The sequence below is a fragment of the Natator depressus genome, chromosome 24 (assembly GCF_965152275.1).
Source record: "Natator depressus isolate rNatDep1 chromosome 24, rNatDep2.hap1, whole genome shotgun sequence".
Lineage (NCBI taxonomy): Eukaryota > Metazoa > Chordata > Testudines > Cheloniidae > Natator > Natator depressus.
Genome location: NC_134257.1, coordinates 105532 through 121674, shown reverse-complemented (window position 1 = coordinate 121674; position 16143 = coordinate 105532). Strand labels below are relative to the sequence as shown.

The following is a 16143-nucleotide window of genomic DNA, read 5'->3' as shown; positions in this document are numbered from 1 at the left end:
CTTTCCCCTGATACCTTACAAGGCATGCTTTAATGTAATATCACAGTTATATACAGATGAGGAATATGGGGGTTACAGGACACTCCCCCAAGGTATAGAATGTCACACTTTTCTCACTCATCATGTCTCTCTAACAGTCCTTATGGCACTCTTATAAAGAAGCCATCAAAGCTTGCTTCTGCAGATACACCATTGTTAAATGGTTTGGTTCCCAGCAGTCTTTCTTGTGTTATGCATTACCAAAGTACAACATTCTGCATCGGGGACATCCAAATAATTGTTTGTGCCATTATTCAAAGGACTTGTCTACACACAAACTTGGACCAATTTAACTAAAGATGTTTTTAAATCAATTTAGTTTAACTGATGCAAAACCCTATATGGGCACTCTTAAAGCAGTTTAAAAATGGCGTGGATCAATTTAGGCTATATCAGTAAGGGCTCTACCTATGCCCTTAATAATGTACACAAAGGGGTTTGCATTGGTTTAACTAAATACATTTAAAATCCAACTTTTGGTTAAACTGGTGTGTGTAAATATTGCCTAAACACTTCCACTAATACTAATTCTAATTAGCTTTGTAATGGGTAATTTAGTTACAGTATTACAACCTGTCAGACCTAGATAATGTCCTTGACCTTCTGCCATACAATTGTACACTTGTACAGACTGTCTCAAAGTGTTTGGTCCTTTTATTCATACAGCTCTGCACCTTTTCCTGAAACAATCACTCTTCCCACCTCTTCTATTTCTTACTTGCAGAGAACTTATAAACTAATCTAAAATAAATTGTGTAAGAAACATAGGTTATTATTCAACATATATAAGTGCCTCCTGGGAATGTATAAACTGTGAGAATTACAGAAAGTCCTGATTAAGAATAATTGACTGCTTGACAGAGTAGTCTTGTGCTAGTTAGTTTGAATGACCCAGATTCATAAAGATATGTGGGTGCCCAACTTGCACTGAAATCAATGGAAGTTAGGAGCCTAATTATCTTTGGGGATCTGGGTCAATCAGTGTCCATGACTTTCATCTGGTTTTAAAAGCTAAGGTGGCCTGCCCTCAAGTAAGTACTCTGAGGAGGAAAAGCCGTTTGCACCATGCACCTCTGAGGCCTGAGTCTCCACTTTTACACCATTTGTATGCCTATGTAACGCCATTGAAATCAGTGGTGTCATACCGGCATAAAAGTAGTGTAGCAGAGTGGCACATCAGGCTCCTTTTGTGTGCCAGTATTATCACCGAGAGAATAAATAGAATCTTATTTTTTATTATTTTGTATTATGGTTGCACCTAATGGCCCCAACCAAGACTGGGGGCCATTATGTTAGGCTGTATACAAACCCATAAGAGGAATTCCCTGCCCCGAAGATGTTGAAGTTTAAACAGGAAGAAAGAGAGAGAGGAGGAGGAGGCTACAAGGAGAATGAACAATGAGATGGTTTGAAAATGTCATGTTCATTTCATGATCTTCTCGCCCCCAGTTTGGCTGGGGATTGTTGTTTTTGATTTATTTACTTATTTAGTAAGTGGTTCTCTCTTAGATGGGGATTCTCTGATCAGAAGGATGAAAGAAAGGAGTAGAGACACTGAAGAGAGGAATGTGAGAGTGATTGGGGAGGGAAGGAAAGAGCAAAGTACGAAGGACAATAGGAGTAAGGAAAAAGTGAAGAAATTGGTTGGGGGCAGTTGGAACAAACTTCTCATCAGCAGATGGGAAAGATGGTTTGGAATAAGCTTTGGTAGGAAATTCTACTGCTTCTGACTGCAGAGGTACCCAGTTAGTTTCTTGCAGGAGTGATTCATCAAAATTATAACTTTCATCTGGTGCTTACTCACTAGAGAACTGTGCTGTTGCAACTTACACCACTATAACTGCACCAGTGGTCAGTAGGGTGCCATGTGGTTTTGAATGCACAAGTGCAGTGTATTTGCTGCTGCATTGTGAGTAGCTTTCCAAGAGTTACTGGCACAGCTCCTAGAAGATCAACAGGACAGGTGCATTAATGAGATGTGGATCTTCTAAGGTCCACAGTGCCTGTGCTACCTTCCCCTGCACTTCCTAAAGTGCATAGTAGAGGAGTGTGATACTGTAAATCTCCTGCAGTTTTTCTCCTACTGATAATAGCGCACCTTAATTAATTGGTCTTGTTACAGTTGGTATGGCAACACCCATTTTTTCATGTTCTCTGTGTATATATATCTTCCTACTGTATTTTCCACTGCATGCATCCGATTAAGTGGATTTTAACCCACGAAAGCTTATGCCCAAATTAATTTGTTAGTCTCTAAGGTGCCACAAGTACTCCTCGTTTTTTTTCCTGATACAGACTAACATGGCTACCACTCTGAAACCTTAGACTAGTGGTTCCCAAACTGTGGTTCGTGAACCCCTGGGGTTCCAGGCATGGTGAGAGCCAGGGGAAGTCCTTTCCCCAACCTGAGCGACATGGCTGGGGCTGGGACAAGGGAAGTGGAGTGGGCTGGGGCTGCGTCGCTCTGCTTCCCGCCGCTGGTGGGTGCGGGGGGCGATCCTTTCCCCGTACTCACCGGTGGCAGGAAGCAGAGCACTGCGGCTGGGAGCTGGCGGAGTAGAGCGGGCTGCGACCAGGTTGCTCCGCTTCCCGCCGCTGCCGGTGAATGCGGGGTCGCTGGGGGAAGAGGTGGAATGGGGGCGGGCCGGGGGCAGAGCAGGGGGGAAGGGTAGGAGGCAGGGCGGAGGGAGTTGTCCAGGGCCCCACACCCCCCTAGGGATGGCCCTGCCCCTTGCAGTGGGCACAACCTGCGCGGGGCCGGCCAAGGGATAGGGCTGGTCGCGGGTCTGGTGCTGCCGCGTATGCAGCACATAGCTGCCTAGGACACCATGAAATTTGGGGCAATTTGGTGCCCCAAATTTCATGGTGCACTATACTGCTGCATATGCCTAATGACGGCCCTGCAGCCAGAGCCTGCACCTCGCACCCCCTCCCACGCCCCAACCCCCTGCCCCAGGTCAAAACCCCCTCCTGCACCCAAACTCCCAGACTCTGCACCCCAATCCCCAGCCTGGAGCCCCCTCCTGTACCAAACTCCCTCCCAGAGCCCACACCCCTTACCCTCTCCTGCACCCCAATACTCTGCACCAGCCTGGCGCTCCTTCCTGCACCGAAACTCCCTCCCAGACCTCGCACCCCCTCCATTAATATAGTAGAAATGTGCAGGCCCGTGATGACTTACCAAAATTCATGGAGTGGTAAGCCCTGCAAAAATTATTGCCCACCCCTACCTTAGACACATACCATGCAGATCAGGCCCTTTTAGTGCCATTTCCAATGCGTACTGGTACACCAACTTCTCCTTCCACTCCCAAAACCAGAGGGCTGGAGGGGCAGGAATAAATTTCTGCACATCTTAGGAAGCGTGTAGGAATGATTCCTTTTTCTGTAGACCGCTGCAGGTCACCAGTAGGGGAAAGGAGAAAGTACTCCTCCCTCTATTCACCTCCACATGCACCCAAGAAATTATCAGAATTTAAAATGGGATTGTATATTTATATGGAAAATAAAAACATCCCGGGTCACAACTTCAAGTTTTTGAAAGGATATAAACTCTCATGTTTCAGGGCATAAGCTAACCTCTAATGCAGTGGTTTTCAAACTGTGGGTCGTGACCTAGTACTGGGTCATAGAATGTAAGGCACTGGGTCGCAGCGGCTCTGGTCAGCACTGCCGACAGGGCCGTTAAAAGTCCCGTCAGCGATGCTGCCCGGCTAAGGCAGGCTAGTCCCTACCTGGTCCAACACTGCGCTGCGCCCCAGAAGTGGCCAGCAGCAGGTTTGGCTCCTAGGCGGGGAGGCCACGGTGCTCCGCGCATTGCCCCCAGCCTGAGCACCAGCTCCCCACTCCCATTAGTTGGGAACCAGTCAATAGAAGCTGGGGGGGAGGGCGGTACCTGCGGGTGAGAGCCTTGCAGAGCTGCTTGTGTACCTCCGCCTAGGAGCCAGACCTGCTGGTGGCTGCTTCTGGGGCGCAGCGTGGTCCGCAGTGCCAAGACAGGCAGGAAGCCTGCCTTAGCACCCCCACTGCGCCGCTGCCCAGGAGCTGTCTGAGGTAAGCCCATGCCCCAACCCTGCGCCCCAATCCCTAGCCCTGAGCCCCACAAACATAGAGCTCCCTCCTGCACGCCAAACCCCGCATCCCTGGCCCCACCCCAGAGCCTGCACCCCCAGCCCAGAGTCCTGACCCTCCCACACCGCAATCCCAGCCCTGAGCATCCCAAACCAGGAGCCTGCTCCTGCACCCCAAACCCCTCATCCCTCGCCCCACCCCAGGGCCTGCACCCCCAGCCCAGAGCCCTTACCCCCTCCTGCTCCCCAAATCCCTCATCCCTAGCCCCACCCTGAAGCCTTCACTCCCGCACCCCAACTCTCGGCCCCAGCCCTGAGCCCCTCCCACACCCCTCATCCCCAGCTCCGTTGGGTCACTGGTATCAACAATTTTCTTCAACTGGGTCGCCAGAAAAAAAGTTTGAAAGCCACTGCTCTAATTAATGAGGGTTAAGTAGCAGCCTTTCCTGTAGGCAGGCTGTTCTATAGCTGCCCCCTGAAGGGTTTCTTGGACCTTCTTCTGAAGCTATTGGTACAGTCCACTGTTAGAGACATAAACTGGACTAGGTGGACCACTGTTCTGAGACAATCTAGCAATTCCTATGTACCTAATACACCAGTCTGTGCTCTCCCTTGTGTGGTCCTCTAGAGGCAGAATGGGACCTTATGCTTGAGGTTTGCAAGGGGCTCCTGTAAATTGCACTGTCTTTGTCAGGCAGTATAATTTTTATTTCTTTTGGCCAGAATGTGTTTATAGTTAAGGCAGAGGTTGTAGGGTGTAAAACTTTCAGAAACAAAAAAAATAGTCTTTTCAGCTGAGTCTAATTCCTGTTCCCAGCCCAGAGTTGGGGGGGAGTGGGGGTATTTGAAATTTGCTGGTGGCTTTTTCTGCTGTTTTTGAGGATTATGCAGTATTTTGAGATCAGAATGAATAGGGACAGGGGTTACAGCATTTGTCAGCATCTTCTTTGCATTTGGCATGTAACTTGTAATATCTACAAAGGGTAACTGTAGTGATTTTATACAGATAATCTGTTAACGTTTATTTGTCTCTCTTCAAAGAGGATGAGAAGACTAGTAAAAAATCCTATGTTGGAAGCAGAATCCAGTTCATATGGAGGGAACAGGGAGTATTAGAAATAAAAACAACCAAAGACATGTCTACTGAATTGTAAATGTAATCTATGAGCACTGTATGCTCTAGTTATTCTAGTCACAGATCATGGGACCTGAGGCCAATTTATCATCACTTGGGTCAGTTACCTTTGGGAAGTTGTGTTTCAGTTGCAGTCCAGGAAGACAGTTTATTTTCTAACAATAAGGACAAAACCGTAAAGAGCTTACAGATATTGGTATCCTTAGAGAATTCAGGGTTTTCGCTCAGCTCACTAAATGTTAATCTGTTGCAGTTCAGCTAACTATCAAATGACACCCTCCTTCTTCTTAAGACCAAAGAGCATTTAAAAATGAGAAAATGAAAAATCCAAGATGTTCAATACCTTTCCCATTTACCACTTTCAAAGTTGCCTTGTTAAAAAATTGGGTCTAGCTGCTCTGGCTGGTGTAGAATGAAAATCCGTACAAAAGGTTAGTTTTTTAAGACTGTGCTGCCCATCACTGACTAAGTTTGTAATAATGCAGAGATCAGGCTGATTTCTGGTATTTAATTTTATTATGGAAGTAGTTTATGCAGGTTTCTCTGACGTGTTGTAGGCCAGGGAGGAAGAAAGATGGTATTGAAAGGCTTTCCCCTCATCATTCAGGTGAAGTATGATGGGGATTTGAGAAACAGCAAACCATGACTAACAATGCTGTGTGAATCTAAAACAGGTCAGATGATCTGTTCAGATAACTCCTCCCACCCCTCCAAAAATAGATGCAGTAGTTTCATTTCTCTCTAGCCCTTCTCTTCACAACCGCACAGAGATTTTCTTACCTTTGAAAACCCTCCCAGAAGTTAACTCTGCACTAGAAAAAGAGCACTTGCTGCGATTGTAACACACCTTCTGTCCACACATAAGTATTTGCAACAATCTGCAAATACTGCCCGCACTATTCCAATTGTACTTAATTGGAGTCAGGGTCCCACTTTTGTACCCTGCACTGAATCACTGCACCTTTTGGCTTCATCTATGCTGGACAGTTTAGATGTAATTCTCCACTGTTAGAAGCTGTAATTTAGACAGGGCTAAAGTGTTTTTTTTACCACCATGTTGTCTGCCTCTGAGTGGGTTAGGACAACAAACTGGTAAAAATGCTTGAGCTCTGTCTACAGCTTTCACTATTGCTACCATGATTTGTGGTGAATTGTGGGGCATTGCCAGCAGATTGAGGAACGTGATCGTTCCCCTCTATTCAACACTGGTGAGGCCTCATCTGGAGTACTGTGTCCAGTTTTGGACCCCACACTACAAGAAGGATGTGGAAAAATTGGAAAGAGTTCAGCGGAGGGCAACAAAAATGATTAGGGGACTGGAACACATGACTTATGAGGTGAGGCTGAGGGAACTGGGGATGTTTAGTCTATGGAAGAGAAGAATGAGGGGGGATTTGATAGCTGCTTTCAACTACCTGAAAGGGGGTTCCAAAGAGGATGGCTCTAGACTGTTCTCAGTGGTAGCAGATTACAGAACAAGGAGTAATGGTCTCAAGTTGCAGTGGGGGAGATTTAGGTTGGATATTAGGAAAAACTTTTTCACTAGGAGGGTGGTGAAACACTGGAATGCGTTACCTAGGGAGGAGGTGGAATCTCCTTCCTTAGAAGTTTTTAAGGTCAGGCTTGACAAAGCCCTGGCTGGGATGATTTAATTGGGGATTGGTCCTGCTTTGAGCAGGGGGTTGGACTAGATGACCTCCTGAGGTCCCCTCCAACCCTGATATTCTATGATTCTATGAATTATAGCTGTGAGGTTGTAATGGGCCCTCTTGCAGTTCCACAATCCTCTTGCAACCTTTTTAGTGATCACACTGCTATGGCTGCTGTACCCTCTTCTGAGCTACTGCAGCTTCTAGGGCTCAAATTAGGCATAGAGCAACTTGGCAAGCTACCATTTTTTTAGGTGGCCATCTTGTGCTACAAAATGTCAACTTTCATAAAAGAAAGTCTCCAGCCCTTTTTTGTTTGTAAAGAAAACCATCAACATGTGAAAAGAGTATGAGCCTCTGCTGTGATAGCTGCTTTAGTTTACATGGGGCCTGAAATAAAAGATCAAATGTGAGCTACCCTGTTCATCTTAAAGGGTGTTAACTCAGATGCCTAATGGTTACAGTTTTAATGTCATTTAATGTCATAGGTTACATTTCACTAATGATCAAAGCATGTAAGAAGGAGGGACAAAGCTACGAAGTCCAGCGATGTATCTGAACCCATGCTGAGGAGTCCAGCATTGTCTCCACAGAGCATGCAGGATCCGTTTTTTAATATCTGCACCAGGAGTTAGCAACCTTTGGCACGCAACCCATCGGGGTAATCTGGTGGCAGGCCGTGAGACATTTTGTTTACGTTGACTTTCCGCAGGCATGACCCCCCACAGCTCCCAGTGGCCGCGGTTTGCCGTTCCTGGCCAATGGGAGCTGCAGGAAGTGGCGGGCCGTGCTGGAGCTGCGGGGGACATACCTGCATATGGTCAACATAAAATGCCTTGCGGCCCGCCACCGGATTACGCTGATGGGCCGCGTGCCAAAGGTTGCCGACCCCTGATCTACACTGAGTAGTGTCTCAGTTTAGACATCTCATATGGGTAGAGCTTGGAAGAAGAGTATCATTGCTTTCCCCCCGCTCAATTCTACCTGTAGAACTTCTCTTGTAATTTTATGCATACAAGCTTTCTGTTGCATAAGGTGGAAATACATATGACTGTGTTCTTGTCAGAAAAAATAAAAATAGTTTTTTGGAATACCTACTATTTTAGGCATTTTAAAAGGGTAAATGTATATGGTTAACATTTAAAGTATATTTGATTCAGCACCTCTTCAACTGTGGACTGCTACTCTTACAACTGTTGTATAAGGGACCTATACAGTTCCTCCCTTTCCCCACTTTTGAGAAGATGGGAGCACTGGTACTCTCCCAAGAACCACCCACAACCCATTTCACTTTCCTGTGAAAGCAAAATTAGATTGTGCAGATCTTCAGAATATAATCATCCATTTCCTGTTTTACCTGTTTTGATCATCAGTGAAATACGTATCTAAATTATTATGAACAAAGGTCGTTCTCACTTCGGATCTTGTATTTCAGGCTGATTGCCGACTAGGACAAGGGTCCTTGTCTACACTAACCATCTTACTGAAAAGCTTTCTATCATTGGTAACACCAGTGCAGCTCTACTAATGGGAGTCCAAGTGTAGACAAGGCACTGTCAGCAGCTCATATTTTTGCCAATATGTCATGTTTTAAACAGGTTTAGCTGACAAGCTGAAACACCCATGGCTGCTTGGAGCCTTGACTATCCCAATGTTCCCACTGGAGGAAGTGCCACAATAGGACATTTTGAGAAAGAGTTGTTTGCAAACATTGCAGCTACACTGGAAACACTGAACATAATGCAAAACTTACATTATAGCAACTAGTGGCAATGATACAACTGGATTGGTGCTTATGTTAAGCCATTAATATAGAAAGGGCTCACCACTGTATCATGAAAACCTATTTCAACAGATTTTCAAGACGGTGGTTAAAAACTCCTGAGCTCTATCCTTGGTATCACTTACACTTTTATCACCAGTGCCATCTGTGGCAATGGCTGAAATACGGGTACTAACTTTCCTAGCATAGACAAAGTCTAAAGGGTAGAGACTTATTTGTAAAAAAACAAACAAACAACCTGGGCTGTCATGAGCTATCAAAATTCAACTTCTTAATGTGGTGTGGTAGATCTCTAGGATCCCTGCCAGTTTGCCACAGAAAAACGTAGAATCTGCATTTTTAAAGAGAATCATTAGTTTTTACATTTTGTGAAAAATAAAAACATATACAATGGAACCCCAATTATCTGATTGAATTGGGAATGGGGACAGGTCAGATAACCAGGAGAATGGGCAGGGCTCGGGCTGTCAGCTTAAAAATTGTAAATATATCACTAGAATATTGTGTTCTACTGATACGTGTATATATTGTCTCTAGGGTAACTAAAGTTCAGCATTTCATTTTAACCGTGGAAAAACTTGGATTTTTATGGTTTTTTATTGGAGAATTTTGGTTTTTGTATCACAGAAAACTAGGATTCCTGGTGATAGGCAACCGTAATGTCTGCTACTGCAATAACTGGAGAGTTCAGACACTCTGAACAGCCGGGATGAACACACTGCACTATGACAAGTAACAAAGTTCAGCTGAACTGTTTGCTTGTAATAATGCAAATCTAAAGTGCAGATGGAGGTAGTGTGTCTGCTGGTACTTCAGACTGCTGTTTTATAAAGACAAGATCTTGGGCTTCCCCATCAGTCAATCTCAATGCATGCAGATCTTAATGCAGAAGAAAACCAGAGACCAAGACAACACAATTTCCCAAAATTATCAGATTTCAAGAGAATCTTCAAAGGCACAGGAACCACAGGGGGATATCATTAGTCTTTTCTTTTATACCTGTAACAAAAAATGTCTACTTTTTCACAATCCTAAATGTAAAATCAAATGTTATTAGTGCCACATCCCCGGCAAGCCCCTCTGCCTAAAGGCCAGCCTATATGTTACTTTCTCTCAGAAGACAATTAGTATTTTTTACCAGTGACAACACCGTTCTTCCAAGCAAACACATTTATTAGGGCAAAAACGTTACAGGGAAACCATAAAAAATAAGAGTTCCTATATGCATGCTAAAAGCTTACCAGAGGTCATCCATCAGTCTTATGAAGTTCTAGTAAGCCAAAGGCCCTCCAAACCTTCCGCAAGTGGGTCCTTTCTGTTTGCCAAATCAAAAGAAAGCCATGTAAATCGAAATGCTTTTTATACCGAAAGCCCTTTCTTTGTCCAAATCTCTGGAAAAATCCAGTTTCAATCAATATCTTCAAACACCGCAGGGGGTGGCATTTCTTTGGAATTGTTTACAATCTCCAGAGTAATCACCCCCTTATAATTACTCCCCTACTGTTTTTAGTTCCTGGAGGATCCATGGAAAGCCTCCACCATGGAGTAGAACACAATCATGCATAAACCATTAATATATTTCATACAGTGGACCCCAAAGATGCTGCATGGGATTGCAATATCTGTCACAATTAGAATCACACAGGCCTGTAGCTAGGAAAGCAAAAATAGGGAGGCAATAAATTGTGGGTCATCGCCCTCCTGGCAAATTTTAGACGAGCAAGTGCAATTTCCTGTATTTTAGAAGATTTTATTTCTTAGGAATTGCAAATAAACTGTCATTGACAAATTATATGGGATATCAGTCATTTATAAGATGCACTGTCTTTTTTTTTTTTTTTTTTTTTTTAAACCTGAGACCCGTTCTGAGCAAAGACTGACAACTCAGTGTTTAAATCACCAGAAGCCACCTGGAGCCCTGTCTACACTAATGCTTTCACCACTGCTTCCATTGGTGGAGCTAAACTGGTGGTAATGATGGTGTGACGCTTGGCTAAAAAAGGGTTAAACATCCTGCAAAATAAACAACTCAAATTCGACCCTTAAAGACATGTGGGTAGGTAATTGTTGTGTTTTTGTGTATTTGCATGTATGTGGGTAATGGTCAACAATGTAATCAACAGTCCCTGTCTATGCTGTATTCTGATAATTCAGAGCTCAAAAGAACACCCTAGCATTTAAATTAATTGTAAACATGGGATCTCTCTGTATTCGTCTCTCTTTGAAACGTATAGCAAATCATCTGTGAACGGTGGAGGAACAAGGAAATTGCCTTATGTTAATTCTATATCTAAGTACTGGTGATGGACCTCCCCGAGGAACTCCAACTTGTCAAAGAGGACATGAAATTGTATAAAAGATCCTTGGGTCCTGATCCTATTCATCTCAGAGCTGCTTGAGGCTTCATACAGTGGAAACTTAGGCCATAAGGACTGCGATCCCAGTTCTAACTGGATCACCCTGAAATATAAACATTGGACTATAACCTATAGACTATTTCTGAAAGAACTCTTTGCAACTATAAAGCTCACCATCTCTGCTATGAATCTGAATCTTAAGAATTGAACTCATGTCTGTATGTATATTGATCTTTTAACCATACTCTCTCTCTTTTGTTTTTTAATAAAATTTAGTTTAGTTAATAAGAATTGGCTGTAGCGTGTATTTGGGTAAGATCTGGAATATTCAATAACCTGGGAGGTAATGTGTCTGATCCTTTGGGATTGGTAGAACCTTTTCTTTTATATGATGAAATAAGATTTTCAGAAATCATCATATTTGACTTAGGTACCTGGATGGAGGCCTGAGGCTGGATCACTTTAAGGGAACTGTGTTGTTTGGACTTCTGAGTAACCAGTAAGGTAATAAAGAAGCTGTTTTATGCTGGCTTGGTAAATCTGAGTATTGGAATATCCACCAGCTTTTTGGGGATTGTCTGCCCCATTCTTTGCAGTTCACCCTAATTGAGTGACCACAGCTGGCCCCCACTGGGACCCCAGCCACAGTGACGTAGTCATGCTAGGATACACATTACCACAGGTTAATTGGGTTTTTGGATCAGTACCACACGCTTGTCAAAAATTAATGTTGGATATTGGAGAGTTTAAGGGTTAAAAATCAGTTACAGTGAGTGATTCATGATTAAGATCCTGACAGAAAAAGCCTGGAAGAATTGTGCTCACAGAGGGGGTTGTCTTTTAAGAAAAAAGCCCCAGGGCAGGAATTGAAAATCTGTTAATTGCTAGTGATAAGGAAAAACAACGAGGAGTCCTTGTGGCACCTTAGAGACTAACACATTTATTTGGGCATAAGCTTTCGTGGGTAGAACCCACTTCATCGGATGCATGGAGTGAAAGTACAGGAGCAGGTATACATACATGAAAGGATGGGGGGTTGCTTTACCAAGTGTGAGGTCAGTCTAACGAGTTAAATCAGTTAACAGCAGGATACCTTCAAAAACAGACTCCAACGTGAAGCTGCAGAACTGGAATTAATTTGCAAACTGGATACCATCAGATTAGGCCTGAATAGAGACTGGGAGTGGTTGGGTCATTACAAAACCTAAACTTAATTTCCCCAGTACTAGTTTCTCCCTACTGTTACTCACGCATTCTTATCAACTGTCTGTAATGGGCCACTCTCTTACCGCTTCAAAAATTATTTTTCCTCCCTTGATATCCTGCTGTTAATTGATTTAACTCATTAGACTGACCTCACACGTGGTAAAGCAACCCCCCATCCTTTCATGTATTTATACCTGCTCCTGTATTTTCACTCCATGCATCCGATGAAATGGGTTCTAGGCCATGAAAGCTTATGCCCAAATAAATGTGTTAGTCTCTAAGGTGCTACAAGGACTCCTCGTTGTTTTTGCTGATACAGACTAACACAGCTACCCCTCTGAAACCAGTGATAAGGAAGCAGACGTAGCGAAAATGCTTGCAGTGAGAAACCAGTAGCAGTTTGAACAAAGAATGGCATATCTTCAGTTTCTGGAAAAGCAAAAAATAACTGATATGGAAAGAGAACGCCTGTGTTTTGAACATGAACAGAGACTGGCATATATTCGATTACAGGAACTAGAAGCTAAGGCAAAAGTGGACAGACTTAAGCTCCAACTCAAGAGAATAAAGGAACAACAGGAACTGTATCATCCTGAAAAGCCAGCTCCTCTCAACAACAAAGATGGGGATAGAATCTATCCAGTTTGTAACAATGTTGGTATGTTTTTTGACTCTAAGCAGTTGTCTGTGTGTAACCAAATATACCCCAACACTGCCACCTTTTATGTAAATGCTTTTACTGTGATCTCAGGTGAAGGTAACCTCATTAATTGTGTAGAGAATGTAAAAAGTCAGTGGTAAAAGCTGTTTAGGGCAAGTTCCAGCTTCTAACATCACACTTGTTAAAGAAGATTACTTATAAGATCAGAGTGTGCATATTGTAATCCTCTATGAGTTTACTGTAAGTGCCTTTAGCCAAAATCCACCTTGAATGGAATGGTGTTAAATATGAAGTTAGAGCTGGTGTAAGGAAGTTATTGCCTAAGGATCTTTTTATTGGGGATGATATTAAAGCTTTGTTCAATCAGGTTGACATAAACCAGTCACAGGAAAGAAATAATCCTGAACCTGTGTCTATTAGGGGGCAAGGACTTGCCTATGGAGCGGTTCTCCAAATGCTTGTCTAAGGAAGACAGCTGTTTATCTATGCAAGGAGGCAGTGTATATGTGGAAGAAATTTCTGTGTCTGATATCTCAGAAGTAAATCTGCCATTAGATAAGGCTCAGGGAAATGTTTCTCTAGAGCAAATTAAAGTTGGTGATCAGGTTAAAGCCCTAACTGAGGAAGGAAAGGATACAGTCTTGGTAAGTGATGAATTGTTAGTAAGTGATTTGTTTAAAGCAGCTCAGTGTAATGAGACTCTTATATATGGAGAATAGCAGTTTATCTGTTGGGAGTGGCAACTTGCATGTTAAGGAAGCTGTCACATTGTCTGGGTGTATGTCTGAAATCAGCCATGGGTGCTGAAACAAAGAGAAAGATGAAGTGAGCTGTAGCTCACGAAAGCTTATGCTCAGATAAATTTGTTAGTCTCTAAGGTGCCACAAGTACTCCTTTTCTTTTTGCGGATACAGACTAATACGGCTGCTACTCTGAAACATATCTCCAATTGTTTGTCTGTTTTGAATAGCAGCATGCCTGCTGAGAAACAGTTTTCAGAGTAACAGCCGTGTTAGTCTGTATTCGTAAAAAGAAAAAAGAAAAGGAGTACTTGTGGCACCTTAGAGACTAACCAGTTTATTTGAGCATGAGCTTTCGTGAGCTACAGCTCACTTCATCGGATGCATAGCAACTGAGAAACAGTGTCTCTCTAGTTCTCTGTCTGTAAAGCAGACAGAAGAAGCCTGTCACCTATGATGGTTGAAAATTTATTAGTTAACTCAGAGTTGATTCTGGATACAACAAAAGCCCAGGAAGGAAGTGGTCCTAAATTTCTGTCTGCTAGTCATAATGACATTACAACTAGGTTGCATCCAGTTAATGTCATAAGTAGCTCCCAGAGACCAAGCAATTCTGGTGCTTTTATTTTGCCTGTTGCTAGTATGTTGCTGGGTAAAGATATGACAACCTTGTCTGACCAGGTTGATATAGCCAGGGCACAAGGAAAGCATGAAGGTGATTTAACTATGTTACCCACTGACAGTGGGGAAACTTTTAACAAGGAAGAGGATGTTTCTAATCTTTTGACTATGAAGTCTAGCAATTTACCTGAAAGGGGATTGTGTAAAAATCCTCCTGATGGGTCAGAGGTGATTCTGGATGTATGTGAAACTCAGAAGGAGGTTGGTGATTCGTCTGTTGTGCCAAAGTCAGTGCTGGACATAAATAAAGCTCAGAAAGAATCTGTTGCAGTGCATAATACTGCAGAAGGAAAGGAATTTCTTGGTGAAGTCTTTGACGTCTGTGAAAAGGAATTGTTTCCATTGACTCTTAATGGGCCATTGTTGATAGTAAACAGTCTCTCTTCTGAGGAAAGTATGTTGATGCCTAATGGCCAAAGTCTTTCAAATGAAAATGAATCCACTGAATTTGCTTTAGAAAAATCTAGTGTGAATAGCTTAAAGGAGGCTTCCTTAGCTGATTTTGAAAGTGAACAGTCTGTGTCTCAGGTTGAAGAAAGAGGCTAGATTCCTGGTTTTACACAGCAGAGCAGCCTTATGAATAGACCCATAGACACTTTGGATTTGTCATGTAATTTCTTAGTAAGCTCTAGCTAGTGCATCTGATACCTTGTGGATGCAGAAATTGCTAGGTGAAAAGCAGAACTATAGTTCAGACATGATAGAAAATGGTTGTGTCTCTTTAAGGCATGATGTCCATACAAACTTCCTACCTGACAAGAAAAAAAAAGAAAAGCAAGCTAACTCTTAAAAAGCAAAATGCCCTTACAAACTTGTCTCCCTCATCTCTAAAATACTAAAACCTCAAGGAAGCGGTTAAACTGAAATCCTATGTTAAGAAAAATCCTAAAGTAAAGGAAAAGCTACGAAAGTTCAAAAGGGACATTGAACAAGCTAACCTAACAAATTATTTGTCTAAACAAAAGGCTTGGTATGACAAAAATTATTGTAAATGTACATGTGATAGAACTGATGTTAATATTATTGCTAATAATTGTAACTAACATGTTGCTGATACCAAAAACTGTAAAAATTTACAATGTGCCTAATCTTTTGGAAAAACCCTTGAACATGTTAAGAGTGATACATAAGAACACACTTTATGTTAAAAGGCCTTGTGATACTGATATTTCACAGTGAATGCCTGTATCTGATCTGGAAACTGTACACAGGAGAAAAGACATTGTGGACCTAATGTGCTGTGCAAAAAAGGGAAACTGAGGTATAACACCTCACAGCCCTCATGGTTGAATGCCAGAGTATGTGCTCTTTGAAGAACATTAATGGCTATGTTAAGTCAATACATAGACTAAATCCTGGAATCACTAAAGTGTTTCACAAAGTATGGACTAAGGTTCTAACTTGGGCAAAAGCATGCATCAGTAATTTGGCCTTACTAAGAATTCAGTGTAAACATGGCACATATCAATGTTGGAAGGTCCTTAAAATGTATCCAGGACCTTTAATTTCTCCCTTCCACACCAGACTCACATTGAGGGTGTGACACATGGCTAGAAAGGGTTAAACATCCTGCAAAATAAATGACTCAAATTTGACCCTTAAAGACATGTGGGGAGGTAATGGTTGTGGTTTTTTGCATGTATATGGGTAATGGTCAACAATGTAATCAACAGTCCCTGTCTATGCTGTATTCTGATAATTCAGAGCTCAAAAGAACACCCTAGCGTTTAAATTAATTGTAAACATGGGATCTCTCTGTATTCGTCTCTCTTTGAAATGTATAGCAAATCATCTGTGAACGGTGGAGGAACAAGGAAATTGC

The 16143-nt window shown here is 42.7% G+C and overlaps 1 protein-coding gene across 5 annotated transcripts in view; it reads left to right on the top strand.

Annotated features, from left to right (window-relative positions):
* SYT11 (synaptotagmin 11) overlaps nucleotides 1–16143 on the top strand; it is a 41595-nt gene that overhangs the window by 6343 nt on the left and 19109 nt on the right. The window lies entirely within an intron of this gene.